Source organism: Neofelis nebulosa, chromosome 4 (assembly GCF_028018385.1).
Source record: "Neofelis nebulosa isolate mNeoNeb1 chromosome 4, mNeoNeb1.pri, whole genome shotgun sequence".
NCBI classification, from domain to species: domain Eukaryota; kingdom Metazoa; phylum Chordata; class Mammalia; order Carnivora; family Felidae; genus Neofelis; species Neofelis nebulosa.
This window is the reverse complement of record NC_080785.1, coordinates 90465148-90486665: the sequence shown is the minus strand read 5'-3', so window position 1 is coordinate 90486665 and position 21518 is coordinate 90465148. Positions and strand designations below refer to the sequence as shown.

General features: G+C 41.7%; 1 protein-coding gene and 1 non-coding gene across 13 annotated transcripts in view; one reads left to right on the top strand and one right to left on the bottom strand.

The window, feature by feature from the left end:
* The window catches only part of SRPK2 (SRSF protein kinase 2), a 257069-nt gene that overhangs the window by 104604 nt on the left and 130947 nt on the right, over positions 1-21518 (top strand). The window lies entirely within an intron of this gene.
* Positions 8715-8821, bottom strand: LOC131511157 (U6 spliceosomal RNA). The gene has a single exon (XR_009261362.1). It is a non-coding gene; the product is annotated as a U6 spliceosomal RNA (small nuclear RNA).

Below are 21518 nucleotides of genomic sequence, written 5' to 3'. Positions count from 1 at the left end.
AGCCCCCTTCTGCAGATTTTAGGAGCACATCCTACTATGAGTATTTGCTTTTTAATTGCTGCCTGTTGAATGAATGAATGTATTCATCTTAAACATGGTAGTGACAGGGCCAGGCACAGTTTTACTTCCTCACCTACCCCCATTTAATGAAAAAAAGAAAGCTGTGAACATTTATTTGATATAAAAACTAGGTTTTCAAGTTTTTGTTTCTTCTTGACTTAGCCATAACACTTCTGGTATTTGGAAATTTATGGAGTGAAGTAGGTGGGAAAGAGGAGGAAAAGGAGTAGTAATCATGATAATATCTAGAAAAAAGATAATCATTTCTTAAACATTTCCACATACAAGTTTTAAGTGAGGAGAGAGAGAGAGAGAGAGAGAGAGAGAGAGAGAGAGAGTGAGTGTGTGTGTGTGTGTGTGTGTGTGTGTGTGTGTGTGTGTGTGTCTGCCTGCTGTGGGGAAGACTCTGGCAAATCAACCTCAAAAGATCCTGAGTGAGCAGAAGGCACTTTGCTCTATTAAAATTTTGGACAAACTGTATTGCTACTTCTTCAGTGAACTCATGAACAAAATTGGACAATTCTTTATCAGTGAGAAGAGTTGAGCCCAGAGTGCTCAGAGAGAGGATTCCCAGTGTTTCCAGGCTGACTCCAGGGAGGCCTGTGGAGTTTGTGAGGGGAAGGAAGATCTTGAGAAGCTGGGGAACCTATGTTCACACAAAGCTTTGGCCACATTTGCTCTTGTGAAATGTAAATGTTGTTGTAATTAATAAAGTTCATAGTCAGTCAAAAGTTAACTAAGTAGCAGTGCCTACTATTGTACTTTCTCAGGTAACAGATAATAAAAGGATAATTTCGCACGTGCATGAGAGAGAGAGAGAGAGAGAGGTTGAGAGAGAAAGAGATATTTTGGTGATTAAAGGGGTCTTTATCCTGGAAGAGATAGGAAGTGCAAGCCTGGATCATTAGCATCCCACTTGAATTTAGAAATTGCTAGCTGCCTTTTTTTCAGGAGGAGAGAGAAAGGAAGAGGGAGAAAGTATCATAAAAATATTTATGCTATGGCCTATATCCTGCCAATGCTGTGTAAACAGGATTGGTAAGAAAGGTTAGAGATTGTTGCCCCTACCCTAGTAGAAGAGGGGCATTTGAAACACATAAAGAACCTGTGCTATTTTTGTGTGTGTATTTTAATTCATTTTCTTATTTTGGAGCCTCTTAAGTGAAAGAAAAAAGGGCATATGATAATAGTGCGTGGTTGCAGAAAGCAAAAAGAGAAGCCTGGAAGAATAAGGGGAATGGGAGGGAAAACAAAAACATCAGGATGGGACCACCTGGAGAAAGAAGTAAGTGTAGGATATTTGGTGGAAAAGGATCCAGGACCAAGGCGTCTTTTATTTGCTCTTATGTTGAACGTATTTTCCTCCATGTCTCTATGGTGTGAACTAAGAACAGTCATGGAGGATAGCCACATTTTACTAAAATTCCCTCTTCTGGGGCGCCTGGCTGGCTCACTCAGTAGGTCGAGATGCGACTTTGATCTCAGGGTTGTAAGTTTGAGCTCCATTGTTGGGTGTAGAGATTACTTAAAAATCAACAAATCTTTAAAAAAAAATTCCTCTTTATTGTAGTGAAGAGGCAGAGGTAGTTAGTGGTGACGGCTTCTCCCGTGCTCATGCTCACCTCTGCCTCCGTCTGTGTTTGCGGGTGTACTTGAGAACTACTTTCTCTGAGGGGTTAGAAGAGATGACCGTGGCTGGTTGTGTTTTCTCCCTCTGCTCAGTCCTTACGCTTTCTGCTGTTTTCATTTAATTTTTAGTAATATGTTTGTTGAAGATATATATGGGAAAGTGCACAGATCATAGATCATTATGAAATCCAATTATTTTTTTCTCTTTTGTTGTTTATGTTTTATGTGTTGTATCTAAGAAACCCTTGCTAAGCCCAAGGTCACTATGATTTTCTGCTAGGCTTACCTAAAAAAAGTTTTTGACTTTTAATATTTTAAGACTTTGATTCATTTTGGGTCTTTTTAAATTTTATTTGTTTATTTAGAGAGAGAGTGTGTGCACCCTTGAACGGGAGAGGGGCAGAGAGAGAGAGAGAGAGAGAGAGAGAGAGGATCCCAAACAGGCTCTGCACTGTCAGCACAGAGTCCGATGCGGGGCTTGAACTCGTGAACCGTGAGTTCATGACCTGAGCCCAAATCGGGTGCTTAACCGACTGAGCCACCCAGGCGCCCCTATCTTGGGTCTTACTTAGTATTAAGATAAAGATGAGGTTATTTCCACATCTGACTGTTCAATTATATCTGCCCTTGAGCGTTACATGCAAATAGAAACCCTCTGTACATGCATTACGTTGCGCTACGCTCGTGTTTGTGTGCAGCAGCGGCAGTTAGTTCCGTCTCCTTGCTGTGCGGTATTCACTTGAATGTGCCTCGCTTTATGTATCCATTCTACTACTGATGGGCATGCGGGACGTCTGCAGTTTGTTAGGATTGCCGCTCCTGTGAGCATTTGTACACCTGTCTTCTGGGGAGGGATCTATGCCTGCACTTCTGCCGTGTGTGTACCTAGGAGCACAGTTGCTAAGTGTTAGCGGACACTGCCAGTTTTCCAAAGTGAATGTGCTAGTCTGCACTCACACCAGCCTGCCCCAGGTCCTTGTTCGCTTGGTATGGCACATATCCTTTACCTCTGCCTTCCCATGTCTTTTCCCTTCCCCTTTTCTTTCTCTCTGTTAGAATACTGATGGGTCAGGGGCCTGGGTGGCTCAGTCAGTTCAGCATTTGACTCTGGATTTCGGCATAGGTCATGATCTCACAGTTCATGAGTTCAAGCCCCGCATCAAACGCAGCTCCACAGAGCCTGCTTGGGATTCTCTCCTTCTCTCTCTGCCCCTCCCCTCCCCTCTCTGTCTCTGAAAATAAATGCAATAAACTTAAAAAAGAAGAATTCTGATAAGTGTGCCAGTGTGAACGGGCAGAATTAGATGCAGATAAGGGCAGAATTTTTGAGGAGAAGTAGATGCAGATAAGGGACTGTTTCTGAGTACCAGCTTTCATGAAGGAAATCAGAGTTAAAAGTTGAGACCAAATGGGAACCAGCCACGAAGTGTAGTCAGTCATCTGAGGTACTGCCCTCCCACTGACTGATTCGGAACTGGATCCGAGAGGTCACAGCTGTTACCATTAGTTTTCAGACTTGGTTTGAATACCAAAATTATTTCTTTATTTAAGCCTTATTAGAAGCCTGTCATGCAAAACAGAAAAGAAAAGCTTGGGGTGAGAACCAGGGAAGTAATCTGGGCCTCAGTTTTGGTGCTCAGCCATCCCATCCTTGAGAGCCCTTCCGTCGACCTCCAGTCTTCTTAAACCCTTCAGGTGGGCCACCTTGGGTCTGACCAGGAAATTATGACATTTTTGATATGTCCCAATCAAAAATAAATTTTTTTTAATGCTTATTTATTTTTGAGAGAGAGAGAGGAGACAGTGCGAGCAGGGGAGGGGCCTAGAGAGAGGGAGACCCAGAATCTGAAGCAGGCTCCAGGCTCTGAGCTGTCAGCACAGAGCCCGATGTGGCACTTGAACTCTCGAACAGTGAGATCATGACCTGAACCGAGGTCGAATGCTTAACTGAGCCACCCAGGCACCCCTATATGTTCCAATCTTATATCAACTTTTTATAGTGTTAAATTTGTAGAGTGTTACATTTCATATTGTTAATAGTCTCTAAAATTTCAGTATCCTATGTCTGAATAATATTGTACTAGTGTCTTTTAATTTCTGTTAGGAAAACAAAACAAACCTGGACAATTAGCTGAGCTTCCTTCCTGTTGGTCATTCTTATGTGGTCTAGATGCAGTAATTTCTAGGTCATTTTGTTTGTTACCAATTTAAACTTTGATTCTGACACTTCTTTGGAGGGTTGCCACATCACAGCCCGCACAGACCTTTCAGAACACCAGTCTGCTCAGGCCAGGTCACTCTCCACTTTACATACCCTTCAGCCCTCTTCCCACTGTTCTTGGCATAAAGGAAAACTCTGTATCTGGGTCAGCGAGCACCCACATTCTCCATCCCAACCGCAGACTCCTCTGACTCCAGTCCTGTCTCTCTTGCTTTGCTCTTTCGCTGCTCCTATCCTTCCCATCTCAAGGAAGCCCTGCCTAGGTCAAATTACACTTGTTATAAGCCCTTCCAGAACCATGTACCTCTCCTTTGTAGCATTTGTCACAGCTGCTGTTTGACAGAGGGGAGTATCAATGACATTTGGTCTACTTACTGGTGTAGTATTAGCCCCGACTTACGATCTTAAATGTAGAAGTGTTTTCATTAGAGAATATTTTTATATCATCATTTGCAGCTTGCAAATTAGGAACCTTATGGGAAGACCTTTTTTGGTATAGAGAGAGTCATTTATTTTTATGGTATTGTTTTAGATTAATAAAGTATAGCTGTACGTGGTCACAAATAGTTATATATAATCCTATGTTGTCAATTGTAGTCATGAGCTAATTTAACTTGAAGTGTCAAGGTTACAAATCTTAGGTTTTTCTATCACCATAAAAATGCACAGTTTGTTATTACATATATATTTTTTACGTTTGTTACAATGTAAAATGGACATTAAAGTAAATCTGAACGCTTCCCATCTCTTTGCCAAACTGGTAACATCAAACCAGAGCCCTTCATCTCCCAAATGTCAGTATTGTGTATATCACCTCAGTGCTCTTTGTCGTGGTTGTACTCCATCCTTTACTGTTACTTAATATCATGTTCTTTGTTTGTGTTTAGTCGTGGTAAGATGCACAGAACATAAAATTCATATAATGTTTTTTAAAAGTTAATTTTCTTTAAAAGGAAATCTCTGTATCCCTACCAGAACCTTTAAAAACAATTACTGTTAAATCCTGTCCAGATTCTGTTGTCTGATAAAGGCTTAGGCCTGTGCCATATGCTCCCTCTGTTTACAAGGGAAATTAAATTGGCAAGTGTCATAAAGGAGCTTAAGTGTATGTGTTAGCACCAAAGTGAGACATGCTGTTGGATATACTCAGACAGACTGAAAGAAGTTGGGAAAAGCGTCACTTTCTCAGTGTGCGGTTCGTTGTAATTCAGTCCCAAGTCCCAGGTACCGTATTACCTAACGTGGGTTTGTACCCCAGGAGCAGCACTTTCTTTTCCCTGTGGGATCTGCCCTCCCCCCCAGATGGTAGATCAGGGAAGTTTTGAACAAATGTGCACTGCTCTTGTAAGAATAACAATGACAACAATAAAAAATAACTCTCCTTCTAACAGTCATATTGCAGATTCCCTTTGGAGCAGAATTCCTTATGTGCCAATAGCTGGAAGAAATTAAAGACTGATTTTAGTGTAGCTTACATTTGTCATCCATCCATCTTCTGTGCGTCCATCCAGCATTTATCAGCAGCGGCTGTGCACTGCCCACTCAGTGATTGGGAAATCAGGGGCCAGCAAAGGCAGCACAGAAGCCTAGGCTCTGTGTAGAAGAGGCTTTGGTGGGTGGCCTCCCCCTCACCTAACTTGGGCAGTTTCGTGGGCATCTAGTCATGGACCACACCAGCGGGAAGCTCTTGGCATTTGTTGAAAGAATTACAAATAACCAATAATTGCCTTACATTGAGGCTAGAGCTGTATACAGTGTAAGGGTTACAGACATTGCCAAAGGCAAATAGTGATGCCTTTGAGATGAGTGAGGACCAAGGGCCAGATGCAGACTCTAGAACACTAGAGACCACAAACCCATGTAAAGAGCTAGCTGCTGCTATACTGAATTAAAACGAGGGGAAAAGAGACTGAAAACTGGGGAGAAGGAGGCCAGAGAACTCCCATCCTTTCATATTCTTCTTCAAAGTCTAAAATAAAACACAGGGCACCTGGGTAGCTCAGTCGGTTAAGCGTCAGACTTCAGCTCAGGTCATGATCTCAAGGTTCATGGGTTCAAGGCCTGCGTTGGGCTCTGTGCTGACAGCTCAGAGCCTGGAGCCAGCTTCAGATTCTGTGCCTCCCTCTCTGTCTCTGCAACACCCCCCCCCCCCCCCGCCATCTCTCTCAAATACAGACATTAAAAATAAAACAAAATTGTCTTTCTAAATTACTCTGCACATTTATGGTAGCAAAGCTATTGGAAATAAATGGTTTGCAGTATGAGAGTATTAAATTTGTTATAGTTTATCCAGTGTAAGGAATATGATACAGAGTTTAAAACATGATGTAGAAGATTTAATAACAGTGTTATTAAAAGGCATTGTAGAAAAAAAAGCAAGAAAGGTGAAAAACAGGCGATAAAAAACTACTAAAGGTATTCCCACTTCTGTAAGCCCAGAGTGTGTGAGGCTGTGTGTGTATGTGTGTACGTATAAAAAGAGCCTGTGCACACAAATAACATGGTTTGCAAAGACACACCGCATGAAGCTATGATGCCTGGTACGGTTACACATCTGTCCTTTTGCTTGTAGGTATGTGGTGCAGTTTTTATAATGACATGCTGTGTTTTTGAGATCACATGTTTGTAAAGAACCCATGTTCCTCCAAAATAAATAAGTAAATAAAGAGGTGGTTGTGGATCAGCTCTTGCTGGCTACTGCCATGTGGAAATCCAGGCCAAATTTTGCCAGCCTTTGTGATTTTTGTGAGAAGTTGACTACTTTTTTCTGTCAGAGCTCTCATTTTAGTCTTATTTATTTATTTATTTAGTTAGTTAGTTAAAGATTTTTACTTAGAAGTAATCTCTACCCGTGGGGCTTGAACTCACAACCCTGAGATCAAGAGTTGTTTCCCCCACTGACCGAGCCAGCCGGGAACCCAGATCTCTCCTTTTAAATGATGGCACAAATTAAAAAACAAAACAAAAACTCATGCCAGCCTCAAAAGAAAAGAATGTCTGCCATCTAAATTCAGCTCATGGTAAACAGTTTTCTTCTGTGCTGTATAGCACATTGATTTACAATCTGTGAGCCACAGACCTGTGCAGATTTATAGGAAAGGATTTTCAAGTCCTGTGAGTACTATAAGCATTCATTATCTGTAGATTGAAGGCATGCACATCAAACTGTTGTTGTACTAAGAACTGTATCTCTGGGTTTTTCTGATGTTTCAAATCTGCATAAATACTGGTGAGCACTGTTCTAATAACCATATGCTAAGGTACCAGAATTCAAGAAGATTTCAACTGTTTGGAGTAGGAAGGGCCCCTGAGAGACATGCATTTCTCAAGCTGGGAAGGTGTTCTGTCCATTCATTCATTCTACACGTAGTACAGTACCCACTGTGCTGGGACCTAACCTTCAATAAATTAACCTGAAAATTACAGAGCTAGAACAATATCCTGCTGCTGCAAATGCCACCTCATCCTTTTTCTCCTTTCCCCTTTTCGTTCTTTTTCCGTCTTTCTTTTCCCCCCTCCACCCACACTCCCCCCACAAAAAGATTTGGAGGCTAGTTAGAAGAAGATCTACAATGCAGTAGAAAAAGGGCCAGAGAAAATGCAGGTCAGACTGGAAGGTTACGATGGCGGATAGTCAGAAGCACACGCCGCCAGTTATGTGGCATTTGCTGTGCACCTGCTGATGGTGACCGGCAAATTTGGCTTTGAGTCTCCTGGCAGCCCAACTAAGGAAAAAAATAGTGTTGCTTACTCTCTATAAGGAGAAAATCTACTAGTTCCTACAGAAGAAGTAAACCTTTTCTCTAACTTAATTATGTTACGTATTATTTAACATAATCCTTTTCAGAAGATATGTTTATTTGTTTTTGAAAATTCAGATAAAAAGGAGAACACAAAAAGCACCATACTTTCATCATAAAAGGTCAGTCTCTAGTATTAATTTTTTAAGTTGAATATTATGTTTTAGTGTAAGTAGATCTATAAAAATCAAGCAGACATACTTTCACAGCATTACCATCATCAACAAGAAAACCCAACATCACACTGGCACATTACTCTGGAATTGGCTTTTTACGTTATCATATGCGGTCTTTCTTAGGTTATTAAGTAACCTTCTGTGGGCATTTTTTTATGGTATCATTTTTAAAGGCTGCATAGGACTGAGTCCATGATATGGATAGGTATACCATAATTCTTTTTATTGAGTCTTGGTCTTAGAAATGGAATCACTTAGAAAAGCCAGCTTGTAAGGCTCTCGGTCGGGAGTGTTAAATTGCCTCTGTAAAGCTGGAGCTTTACACTCTTACTGGCAGCGTGTAAAGGACCTTTTTGCTTACACTCTCATTTTGGAGTCTCAGTTGTTTCTTTTCGAGTGTTCTATAGATGATGATTGACAGTATACTAGACACTGTTGACAGCAGTCCCCTCTGCTTCTTAGCTCTTCTCTCTTGTAAAGCCACCTGTTACCGTGACACCTTCAGCGTTCCGCTGGGTGTGCATAAATGAAAGCCAAGTCCATACAGTCAACTTTAACAAACTCTGAGGCAGTAGATTCTTTATTCAGTCAAGCATTCATGAAATGCTTAAGGTATACTTAGTGCCTTTGTTAATGACTTTTAATTTTGTAAGGGATTTCAAGAAGTTGTATCGTAGAAGCTTCTCACACCAGACAGATGACAAAACATGGCAGACTTTACTTTTTTATTTTTATTTTTTTCAATATATGAAATTTATTGTCAAATTGGTTTCCATACAACACCCAGTGCTCATCCCAAAAGGTGCCCTCCTCAATACCCATCACCCAAAAAATATGGAACACTTCACGAATTTACGTGTCATCCTTGTGCAGGGGCCATGCTAATCTTCTCCGTATCGTTCCAATTTTAGTATATGTGCTGCCGAAGCAAGCACCCTTTTTTATTTTTAAAAAGATGTACAGGAATTAAGATTCTCTAACCCTCCTTGTCAAACTAGGGCCTTGTGGATGTTCGGTAAGCATTCACTGACTCTGTTGTAAAACTGAATCACCTTTTTAGGCAAGATCTTCTTTTTGGCCAACTGCATTTTTCTCGCTAGAATTTGTGTTTTTGGGGGGTGGAGGGTGGGGGAGGGGGAGGGGTGTGTGTACTTTGTAGAGCGGGAGGACGGAATGTGAAGTCCCAGTCCTCAGGTTAGCGTTGCACGCTGGGGAAATAGCATGTGAGAAATCAGAGTGAAGTGAAACATGGTGGTGCAACATGGGAACTTGAGATGATAATGTAAGGCTGGGAAAGAGGTGAAGGAAAGGGTGGGAAAAGAGGGGAGAGGATTCTTCTGTGCAGTGGTAAGCCTTTTGAATTTTAATGCTGAAGTTTACCAAGAGTCATTGATCGACAGGATTTAGCAAGGGAGACGTTCCGCCCATGTTTAGAACATGCACACACTCCTGCGAGCATAAAGTTAGGAAAGTCTTAAGAAACGCGTTTTCCCCTGTAAGATAGAATCAAAGGTTGCAAGATACGTTGCAGAGTCGATGGCAAAATGTTATTCATTTGCTCTGGAAAAGGGTGGAAACATTATGGCAGAATTTACCATTTGAAAGACAGAGGGTGGATGAATGCCTTGATGCCTTGAGTGTTAAGCACTGAAATGGATTACCAAGAGAGGCTATGAAGTGTATTCCTCTCCAAGATTTTATAAAGAGGACGGTTCCTTATTTTTTTGGATGGATGGAGATGTCCTAAAGACAGGTGGTCGGTTGGCCTGTCAAACCTTAAGTATTTTTTTCCTGTGTTATGTATGGTTAGTCATGATTACAGGATTTTTGTGGTTAATAAATTGACACCTTTTTTTTCCTGAGCTTTTGTAGTTGAAGCAAGATTGCATTGAGATTGTATTGATGATGGATTTATTGCTGTAGTGCTTTCTGTTTCAGCGTCGATGCAAGTATTCATTGCAAAGTGAGCAAATCCAGAAATCGTGTTTGGGTGTAATGAGCTGTGCAGTGTCCGGCCCATCGTCATGTTGTCCCTCCACGGCCATCACTCCTGAGTAGCTCCTGCTGCTCTCGCTGCCCTAAGGCCAGTCATGTTCTCAGCGGTAGCTTGGGCTTGGCATGGCAGTCCACCTGGCTCCTGGAGAAAAAGAAGACAGTTATTACCCCTGCTTCTCTCAGAGGTGCTGTAAAATATTTAACAGCCAGTGACAAAAATGAACTGCTTATCTGTGGTTCACCCTTCTGGTAGTTGGATGGAATCACACATTTTATGGAGAATATGACAGGCCTTCTGATTCTTAGGACTAGATATTATGATGGATTTGTTTGTAGTGATAGCTCAAAAAAATGTTAATGTTTATTTGTATGTGTGTGTGTGAGAGAGAGAGAGAGAGAGAAAGAGAGAGAGAGAGAGAGCGAGCGCGGGAGGGAGGGAGGACGGGGGAGGGGCAGAAAGAGAGGGAGACGCAGAATCCAAAGCAGGCTCCAGGCTCTGAGCTGTCAGCACAGAGCCCGATGCAGCTTGAACTCTCGGACGGTAAGATCATGACCTGAGCTGAAGTCAGACGCTTAACTGACTGAGCCACCCAGGTGCCCCTGTAGTGATAGTTTAAATAAACTCAAGTGAGGCATTTCCCAAGAACGTTCTTTCAATCTAATGTTTTAAAGTACATCTACTGAAGTTTACTTAAAAAAATTTTTTTTAAGTTTATTTACTCATTCTGAGAGAGAGAGAAAGAGAGAGAGAGAGAGAGAGAGAGAGAGAGAGAGAGAGAGAATCTCAATCAGACTTTGCACCGACAGTGTGGAACCAAGCAGGTGCAAAGCCCGATGTTGGGCTTGAACTCATGAACCATGAGATCATGACCCGAACCAAAGTCAGATGCTCAACTCACTGAGCCACCCAGGCACCCTAAAGTTAACTTTTTCTAAAGTTGAGGCTCTGTCTAGTTACCTCATATGATTTGATACTTTTTGTAGTTTTGAACTTGAGAATTCCCGCTAAGAGTTCAGTGGTGTCACACCCTGCATGTGCATAAAGTGAATCCTGTGTGTTTCTGAATGTGAAATGATGGTGTGTCCCGCCTCACACCAGAAAAGGCACAGCCAGCCTTTTCTCCAGTGGGGCAACACATCAGTGTCCCTTTGCACTGTTTGTTGCTTTGAGAGCAACAGTTGTGCTTTGAGAGGCATGTGGGCAACAAGGGCTCATGCGAAGAAATACCAGACTTACACTTCATGTTTCCTGTCCTTCGTGTTGGGAGTGATCACCACACTATGAAAATTGTCATTTTCCCTCTAACTTTAATACAGTCGGGATGGTGGAATGTAAAAGTTCACTTACGAATGATGTAACTCAGTTAGAATGACTCGTTTTTATTAACTAATCAAAAGCATTTCACTAGTTCTTGTGACCAGACATGTACAGTTGAATATAATGGGGGAACAAAAAAGTCCTAGCCAGAAAAGAGCTTGGAGATCCTGCTCGTCCTCCACGCTTGTTTTCTGCATGAGGAAAACTGATGCCCAAAATGGTGAGGTGATTCATCTCAGGTTCCACATTGTACTCTTGTAACCAGTTACTTTCAGTACTTAAAGTGAAGGAATGTAGAGTCTTGGAACATTGTACAAAGAAATTGACCAGTTTACTTTTTCTTTAAGAAAACCGAGATTGGTTATGCTAAATTATACTAGTGTTGGTAGAATTAGAATTCTATAATTCTCTGCTCTAGCCAGAGAAGAGAGTAATAACCTCAGTGCCTTACGGTGCATTCTCCTGTTCACTGTTAATTTAATTCTTTCAACAGTTCTTGTAGATGTATAGTGTGGATGGCTCTCTCTTCACTTTCTAGGTAAGAAAACCAGTGTGTTTATGATTTCACAGTGTCACGCTCCAGTTGGTGGTCGAGGTACTGCACAGCCAACCTTGCGGTTCCAACCTCTGCACCTCAGGGGTACAACCGACTGACAAAGATTTCCAGTGTTTCTATGTACGAGGTGTCCTGAGTCAGGTTGCATGCGTTTAATAAGAATATGTACCCCTCAGGTCCTTCTCCAGCAACTTGAGTGTCTAAGCACCAAGAAGGCAGAGAGACTAGGGGTGCCAATCTTGGCCGTGAAACAAAGCAAAGATGACTGGCACACCTGGACAGAATTCACGTTTTTGCTATCCTTTTCTCTTTATTTCCCATCCTGGCTTTACATAGAAGTCTTTAACCCCAAATCTGTTCTATGTGAAGAGAATTATGCAATTTCTTAGGCAAGAGGAGCAGTGACTCCGACCTGGAATCATAGGATCTGCCTCCTATAAGTAGTGACAGCCTTTTAAGGGGAAGGTAAAAAAGATCATCAATACAATCAATTTTCATACCAAGAATTAAACTTCATTTTAGGGGGTACCTGAGTGGCTCAGTTGGTTGAATGTCCAATTTTGGCTCAGGTCAGGATTTCATGGTTCTTGAGTTGGAGGCCTGCTGTTAGGCTCTGTGCTCATAGCTCAGAGCCTGGAACCTGCTTCGGATTCTGTGTCTCCCTCTCTCTCTGCCCCTCCCCTGCTCGCTCTCTATCTCTCTCTCAAAAATAAAACATTAAAACATTTTTTTAAAATTAAAAAAATAACCCTTCATTTTAGCTACTGTCTAATACATTTTGTTAGGCACCATTTAATTGTCATATTTTGGGGCACTTGGGTGGCTCAGTCGGTTAAGCGTCTGTCTTCTGCTCAGGTCATGGTCTCGTGGTTTGTGAGTCTGAGCCCTGCATCAAGCTCTGTACTGACAGCTCAGAGCCTGGAGCCTGCTTCAGATTCTGTGTCTCCTTCACTCTCTGCTCCTCCCCTGTTCATGCTCCCTCCCTCCCTCCCTCTCTCTCTCCCTACCCCCCCTCCCCCCCTCAAAAATAAACATTAAAATTTTTTTTTTTTAATTGTCATATTTTGTTCAGTTAATGGTTAAAAACTTCAAACAATAAAATGAGAACCCTGTAAAAGGTGTAGCTCCTTTTGGGGGGGAGGGGGATATATATGGTACTCAAGTGGTATAAAAAAAAATTTATTTTTTTACATTTATTTATTGTTGAGAGACAGCGTGAGCAGCAGAGGGGCAGAGAGAGAGGGAGACACAGAATCTGACGCAGGCTCCAGGCTCTGAGCTGTCCACACAGAGCCCGATGCAGGGCTCGAACCCGTGAACCGGGAGATCATGACCTGAGCCAAAGTCACATGCTTAACAACTGCCTGAACCACCCAGGCGCCCCAAGTACTCGAGTGATTTTTAATAGCTGCACAGGTATTATTGCACTTTGATGATGAGTGATAATAGTTTGGAAAGCTCATCATCATTTAGTCCATCCCATTCTCCTCCTGCTCTTCCTCATTTATTAATGCCTAATGGTCATCGAGTTAGGGACTTCTTCCAGACATGCTTTCAGTTAGTCCTCATAGCATTATTATCTCTGTTTCACAGATGGATTGTAGATAACACCCAGAGCTACAGAGCTGATGAGTTTTAAGAAGTGCTTCCATTTTACAACACTGAATGTATTCACACTTCACCTCTAGAGAAAAACGGTTAATGGCAGGAGGAAAGACTTCTGTTAACATGCAGCCTTGTGCTGTAATTGTGAACCCATAGAGACGTGGTTTTGATTCCCAGTTCGCATGGTACTGTAAGGACCAGGACCCTCCATTTTTCTCTGTAATCCACCAAATTTGAATGCCAGTAAGAGAGGCCCAGCCCCTGCCAGTAGCACAGGACCCACCATTTACCGTTGTGTTTCTTAGTGCTTCACACTCACCTACCTGAATTTTTTTTTTTTTTTTACAGTTTTATTTTTTAATTAATCCCTACACCCCATGTGGGGCTCGAATTTAGAACCCGGAGATCAAGAGTTGCATGCTCTATTGACTGAGCCAGCCAGGCCCCTTCATCTACCTGATTCTTGCAGACATTTAAGCCATGAACTAGTCACATAAAGAGAAATCTTCCTTTATCTGGAAATACCACTCATCAGCAGATTTAACTCGTACAGTCCCTCTTTTCCCAACAGTTCTAGATTACTGTTACTAACTGAAATTGGTAAAATTTGTGGTAGTCTTCGGTATTTAAAATATCTGGCACTGAAATACATAGATACGCTTAACACAAAAGGTTTCTGTTGTTGGTTTGTAAAGAAGTTGGGGTAGAAGATGAACTACAGGCCATCCTCCTCAGTTTCTTTGGTTTCCCTTATCCAAACGTTGGCCCTTACACAGGGTCTCTGTCCTAGGCCTGTTGCTCTTGCCTGCATTCCCTCTGAAGATGATCTCATCTGTTTCCATGGTGTTGAGTACCATCTGTGTGCTGATGACTCCCAAATTTATATCTCAGCTCTCCATTCTGAGCTGCAGACATATATATCCACCTGCCTACTTTACATCACTACCTAAATGCCTTTTGAAACCTAAAATGTAACTGGCCATGAATCAAACTCTTTATCTTGTTTAATCCTTCTTGACTGTGCTGATAGACAGGTTACATGGCCACTCTGTGCTTCACTTTTCTGTCTCATAAAATGTACTTGTAGGGGGAGGAGAGGGACTAAATAATTCTTTTGCTATATGGCTGCCCTCAGGGGCTCTAGGATCAAGGACAAAAATTACCCTGTATGTTTAAATGTTAAAGTTTTACCCTGCCTCTGTGGGTTTAAATGAACATTATAAATATCTTTGTTTTTTTTTTGTTTTTTATTTTTTATTTATTTATTTTTCAACGTTTTTTATTTATTTTTGGGACAGAGAGAGACAGAGCATGAACGGGGGAGGGGCAGAGAGAGAGGGAGACACAGAATCGGAAACAGGCTCCAGGCTCCGAGCCATCAGCCCAGAGCCCGACGCGGGGCTCGAACTCACGGACCGCGAGATCGTGACCTGGCTGAAGTTGGATGCTTAACCGACTGTGCCACCCAGGCGCCCCTATAAATATCTTTGAAAGAAAGCAGAAGGCAACAGGAAATTTTATAAGGTCTATAAAAGGATAGAAAGAAGTTCCCTAATCTTGGCCCAGCAAATAGTGAGGATTTTTGCTGATGTGGACAGTTGACCTTTGAAGAACATGAGTTTGAACTGTGTGGGTCCCACTTATACACAGCTATTTTTTTTTTTACATTTCTTTTTTTTAATTAATTTTTTAATGTTTATTTATTTTTGAGAGAGAGAGAGAGAGAGAGAGAGAGAGAGAGAGAGAGAGACAATGCGAGAGGGGGAAGGCAGAGAGGGAGGGAGATACAGATTCAGAAGCAGGCTTCAGGCTCTGAACTGCCAGCACAGAGCCCAATAGGAAGCTCAAACTCATGAGCCGTGAGATCGTGACCTGAGCCGAAGTCAGAGGTTCAACCAGCTGAGCCATCCAGGCGTCCCCCACCCACCTTTTTTTTTGTTTTTTTTTACACTTCTATAAGTGTATTTTTTTCCTTATAATTTTCTTAACATTTTCTTTTCTCTCCTTTTACCTTACTGTACGAATACAGTATATAATATACAAAATATGTGTTCATTATGGTATCAGTAAGGGTTCCTGTCAACAGTAGACTATTAGTAGTTAAGCTTTTGGGGAGTCTGAAGTTATATGTATGTGGCTTTTCCACTGTATAGTGGTCAGTGCCCCTAACCCTCAGATTGTTCAGAGGTCAACTGTGTATGTAACTTTCAAGGTTTTCTTTGTAGCAGCTACTGGAGCCGCTGTCATCTCTCTGCCAGACTTCTTGCTCATGTGACGACTTCTCCTCCTCCTCCTTCTCCTTCAGAGAAAGAGAGTATGAGTAGAGGGGAGAGAGGGAAAGAATCTCAAGCAAGCCCCACGTTCAGTGTGGAGCCCAACTCGGGGCTCGATCCCACAACCCTGGGATCTTGATCTGAGCTGAAATCAAGAGTCGGATGCTTAACCCGTGGAGCCACCCAGGTGCCCCGCTTATGTTACTTCTTAACTGTCAAGCACAGTGTGGGGCCTCTGTGACCAGGAATGGTCCTTCTATCTCTAAAATTTTGTCACACTGCTCATTTGAATTTAAAGAGTGAATATTTATAGCTTTGTATAGACTCAAAATCCTCAGCATTATGTGACCTCCTCATTTTTCCTCAGAGTCTACATCTGGTTGGTCACCGGGTCCTGTTAATTCCCTTGCAAGCATCCTTCCCAAACCCTGTGCTTCTCTGTGACTTTAGTGCACTGCTTTTATTCAGCCTTCCTGCTTCTGGCCTCCAGTGCTGCTCAGTCTCTTTGCTGCCTGTCACCAGCCCCTCCCCTTTGCCCATTGTGTCACCTCCAGGATCTCATTCCTACGAGAGACTTCCTGGTCAGGCTTGAGAAGGTCTTTTCACTGTTGGGTGCCCCCCACCTGCAGTTCCTGCTGCCCTTGGCTCTTCACTCCTTGCCTTCTTCATAAGTGCTCTTCCCTCTGCATAGACCTCACCATTCAGATGCTGTCCCCACTTTGAATGGCCCCTCCTGTGCCCCTGCAGAGGGTCCTTCTCTGTTTGTGTCTCCCAGAAAGCCGTTGATACATCTGAGAAGCTGCCCGTCACCCCATTAGATGGTGAGAGAGTTTCGTCCATCTTGGTGGCGTTCCTGGCACATCTTGTAGCCCATATAGTAGACACAAATTTTATTTGCATAAAAGATTTTTAATTTCTTTCCCAATTAGTAAGGAGGTTTACACTGAGAAAAAAATTTTTTTTTCTTTTTAATCAGACAGTATTGTTGGGCAATATTCTCTTAATTTGCTCTCTCCTGAAAAGCTCTGTTAGATGTTTGTTTCTGTAGCTGTTTCACCCAACCTCCCTGTGCTCGGAAACCTTAAAGGACTCCCACTATCTTCCGTGGGGACTCCAGTGGCATCTTTCTGCTAGAACTCTTTTCTCCCGGAAACACCTACCTGATGTTTGAATTGCCCGCGCGCCAGGAGCCTTGGAGGCATACCAGTTAATTAATGGCAGAATTGGGACCTGAGCTTAACTGCTTCCTGTCTGTCTAGTGCTCTTTCCCTTGCCTCTGTCTGATGCCAGCAGCGAGGACACTAGGTGCAACTCCCTAGATTGGACTGGGGAAGTTTTGTTGATGCCCTTTTTCATATTTCAATCTTAGGTGTTCGGCTGAACTGCCGCTGTGTATCAGTCTACTCTGATTTATGGATATTATAATCTGGACAACTGAAATTTAAAATTCTGTACTTCTTCTCAAATTCAGAGTTTATTAAAATTCTCAACTTGGTTCACAGCCCTTACTAAACTCACTAGTTACTATTTAAGGTTGTTTGGCAAGTGACTTTGGGATTTGGAATTTAATCTTGGTCACCTCTGCTCCTTCTCATGTTCTTCAACTGTAAAATGACATACAGATTTGGAAAATTGAGATTACAATGTAAAGATGTCCAGGCTTTTTGAACTTTGTCCATGCCGTCTACCAGAATAAATAAAATACAGGAAGTAGCCTTACATATTTGAGATACTGCTTCCTTGGTAGGCTTTGAGCCTTTGTAGCTTTCTGTTCTTATATTCAGGTTTTGGCTGTAGTCAAGCCAAAGGTTACTCCTAAGGATTAGAGATCCGGCTTGCCTTAAGATGCATTGGTGAGCCCAGCTGGCCACTCATTTGGCTGCCGCAGGCCAGGCTAGGCCCTGTCTTGTGTGGATGTGAGCTAAAAATAGAGGATTCATTTTGGGTTGGCAAAGCCCAGGCTCTGGGTGGTTTTCGTTGCTTGTTTCAGACTGGACTTTGTGTGCTTGTGAGTGGATCTTTGTGTATACAGTAGAACCTGATAATACTCTGCTGTACTTACTGTGGGGCTTTGTCTACAGCCCATCCCCCCCCCCCCCCCGCCACCCCCCATAAACTATCAGCCTCTTCCTCACGAACAGGCAGAGGAAGAGGGATCCTATCAGATAACGTAGAGCTCTGAAGCGACAGGGGCATTTGAGATGGTGTTGCTTGCGTTATAGATGAGGTAGCAGACCTAGAAATGTTGCCCATCATGAATCAGATGATAATCGCACAAGATAGAAATGGCAGCAGGGGGAAATATTTGATTTTTTTGTTGAAAAATACATACCAGTTTATGATTTGGTCTTTGGACTTGGAGTAAGGTTATCATGCAGAGAATGGCAGACTCTTGACAGTGGCCCTGCCCTGGTGACCTTTTCTCGGGGGAAGATTTCCTTCTAATAGCTTTAAGCTTTTCCAGTTGTCTGTTTGAGAAGGGTGGTGGGTGGTCGTAGAGGGAGTTACTGATCGTAATGTAAGTCCTTGAGAATTGTCTCAGTACTTCACTGGGAGAGGCAATAGGGGTGTGAGAAGGGGAGAACAGGAGAGGCTGTGGCAACAAAAGACCAAGTCCTACTTCATCTCCATCCTGCATGGAATCGTTTACTGTAAGGGAAGGGAACACTTTGTGGTGATAGATTTATAGAGTATTAGTACCAAAAGCAGCATGATATATTGGAAGAGAGAGTATGGGCTTTGGAGCCATGGACCAGAAACTAAATCTTGGCAAGCTACCTAACTTAAGTCTTAGGTTTTCTTGATCTTCAAAATAAAGATGATAATGCCCACCTCACATGGAATTGTGAGGATTTAAAGAGATAATGTTTATAAAACGGATGTTTAAGAGGTAGTGGGTGGTATTGTTTTCTGATCACATGCTCTGGAATCAGGCCAGATTTTCTAATGCGCTCAGACACCAGATTGCTTTGTTTACCTTGGGCAAGTAGGTAACCTTCTCTGGGCCTCAGTTTCTGTATGTGTATAAAGCAAATATAATAATGCATACCAGTTGGGAAATTATGAATTTAACCATTCAATAAATGGCTTAGATGCCACAGAGAGGGAATGTCTAAATTTAGCTTGATGGTCCTGTTCTGTACCTTAGGTTGTTACCATCTAATTTTGGTGTCAGAATTAGAGTTTTTAAAAGTTTATTTATTTTGAGAGAGAGGATGTGCAAGTGGAGGAGGGGCAGAGAGAGAGGGAGAGAGAATCCAAGCAGGTTCCGCATTGTCAGCGCAGAGCCTGACGTGGGGCTTGAACTCACAAACTGTGAGATCATGCCCTGAGCCGAAATCAAGGAGTTGGACACTTAAACTACTGAGCCACCCAGGTGCCCCTAGAGTTAGAGTACTTTAGAAGCAGAATTTCAAAAAGAAGTTTACATTCTTTCCCTACCATATAGTCTCTTTTTAAAAGTTATTTTGCATTCTGACACCATTTCAGTGTTTTCACTTGGAGTCCTTGTATCTTTTTGCCTCTATATTCTTTCCATCAGTTTGGTAAAATGGTTCTTGATCATTCTTTAAAAGGCAAACAAACAAAACAATAATAAAAACAAAGCATTGCAGAGGTTCCTGGGTGACTCAGCTGGTTACATGTCTGACTCTTGGTTTCAGCTCAGGTCGTGGAATCAAGCCCTGTTCCAGGCTCTGTGCCAGCGTGGAGTCAGCTTAAGATGCTCTCTCACTCTCTTTAAAAAAAAAAAAAAAAAAAAAGGCAAAAGATTATCTGCCAAACTATTAAACAAAATAATAAGGCATTGCAGATTGTGCACTGGAATTGTGCTGCCAAAGATTACTTAAATTAAGCATCTTAAACTGGCAAATATTCATTAAATATTTTATATATATATATATATATATCTGGTAAAAATATTGATAAACATCTGGGTAAATATCCGGTAAATATTTTCATTTGTGGCAAATAAAGCCCTCCAATAAATCAAGAGCATGTTGAAACTACAACATATGAGAAAAAACACTTTACAAAATGTTTCAAGGCAGTATGCTTCCTCTTTCTTCAGCCATCTTGCCATTTTTAGAGACAAATGAGGTTCAAAGGTCAGCTGTTAGTTCACCCTGTGCTTTTCTGAAACTACAATCTGTGTTGAGGCTGTTAACGTTAAGAAGGTTTTTGTTCCTTTTTCCTCTCCCTCTCTCCCTCTCCCTTCATCCTGGCCTGTTTGTAATTTCTGTCTGGGATTTATATGTAGAGAACTTTACAAACCAGACATAATATGTAATGCCTCATGTGATTTTTTTATACCCTTTCTGTATTCTTGGGACTCCGTTTAAAGAAATGTTTTAAAATGTGTTTGTTCTCCCCTGCTTCCAGATAAAATTATTTCACTATCACTCCGTGAAAGGATAAAAGTACGTTTATAAAAAAAATTACCTATGACCTTTTAGGCTGAGCCCAGCATATGTGATTTGGAAACTGACTTCCCTCTCCTGTAGGTAAAATATCATCAGTAGAGGTGGGGAATCTGAGCAGAATTCATCTTCAGAAAAGAATACTCGGAGGGAGGAAAGGAAATAGACTGTAGGTAAGGAACGGTTGCTGACAAGGCAGAAAACCAAAAGCGAAAGCTGCTACAAAGCAAGATCTTATTTAAAAAGAGGAGGAAAGAAATAAGCTCAAGGGATTCTGGCTTTCTTACTGTTATCAATTACGTATCGCTCTTTTTGGATCTATGCTCTGATTTCCCTCTAGTTGGTTTTTCTGTTGTTGCTTTGTATTGTAGAGCACTGTTCCTATATCTGGGTCTGTCGAATTAGAGTCTGTTAATTAAGTTATATTTATTTATTTATTTTGCTCTCATCCCACCTCATCATGTCAGCTTCTAGGAGTATATTTGAAACCATGTATTTTGATTTTCCCCTCCAGCCTTTTTAAGGGCTCTGACCTACTTAAAGGGGGGAAGAAAACCCCAAATGATACACTATTTTGGGTGTGGAGAACTGGGCGTACTGTTTCATTGATGCCTTGATAATTCAGGAAAAAGTCCTTTGTTCTCTCTGTTTTTTATTGAATGACTTCCTGTGCAAGGACAAATTGGGTCAACATTTTTTCTGACCTAAGAAGGAAGGGGTGGTATCTGTATTTTGCATCTTCTGATGCTAATTCTATTGCAGTTTTTAAAAAACTTATTTCATTAAAATTTTGGATTTGTTAGGACTTAGATTTATCTTCTTGTTCCCCTGTTTGCCAGTTGGTAAAAATAAATTGTGCTAGGGAAGGATAATTTATAATTTGTAGCCTCTTCTGATGAATGGTACTATTTCTAAAGTGGAGGTTTCTAATCAGTAGGCTGAGCTATTCAGGTATGTAGGGCAACCCTACAGCTGGGTTTGCCAAGGATAGCCCCAATTTAAGGATGTTTTCTTGGATTATTAATAAGGGAAGGAAAGAAAGAAGCCCTTATGGAACAATGAATTATGTGGTCAGCCTTGCTTCATGTCTCCATAGGTTTCTAGTGTGGTTAATGTGTCCACACTTTCTTCTCGGGGGTCAAAATGTCCATTTGGGCAGAAAACTTGGAAAGGTGTGTTTCAAAATGATTGTGGTTGTGTCTGTCTAGTTAGTGGGATTATAAATGATGTTACATTCTTCAGTGAGCTTGCTCTAGTTTCCAACTTTCTACTAAACAAAATAATTTTGTTATTAAAACCAAAAGAACTATATTTCAGAAATTGTTTATGTTTAACAAATATAAAATGGAGACTGTGTAATGGTGAAGCCTGTCAATCAGGCTTTTGCATTCCAAGCAGTACAAGCTGATTTTGTGTATTTTAACTAGTAATACAGTTTATTGGAATGACTGAAGTATAGTTGACTCT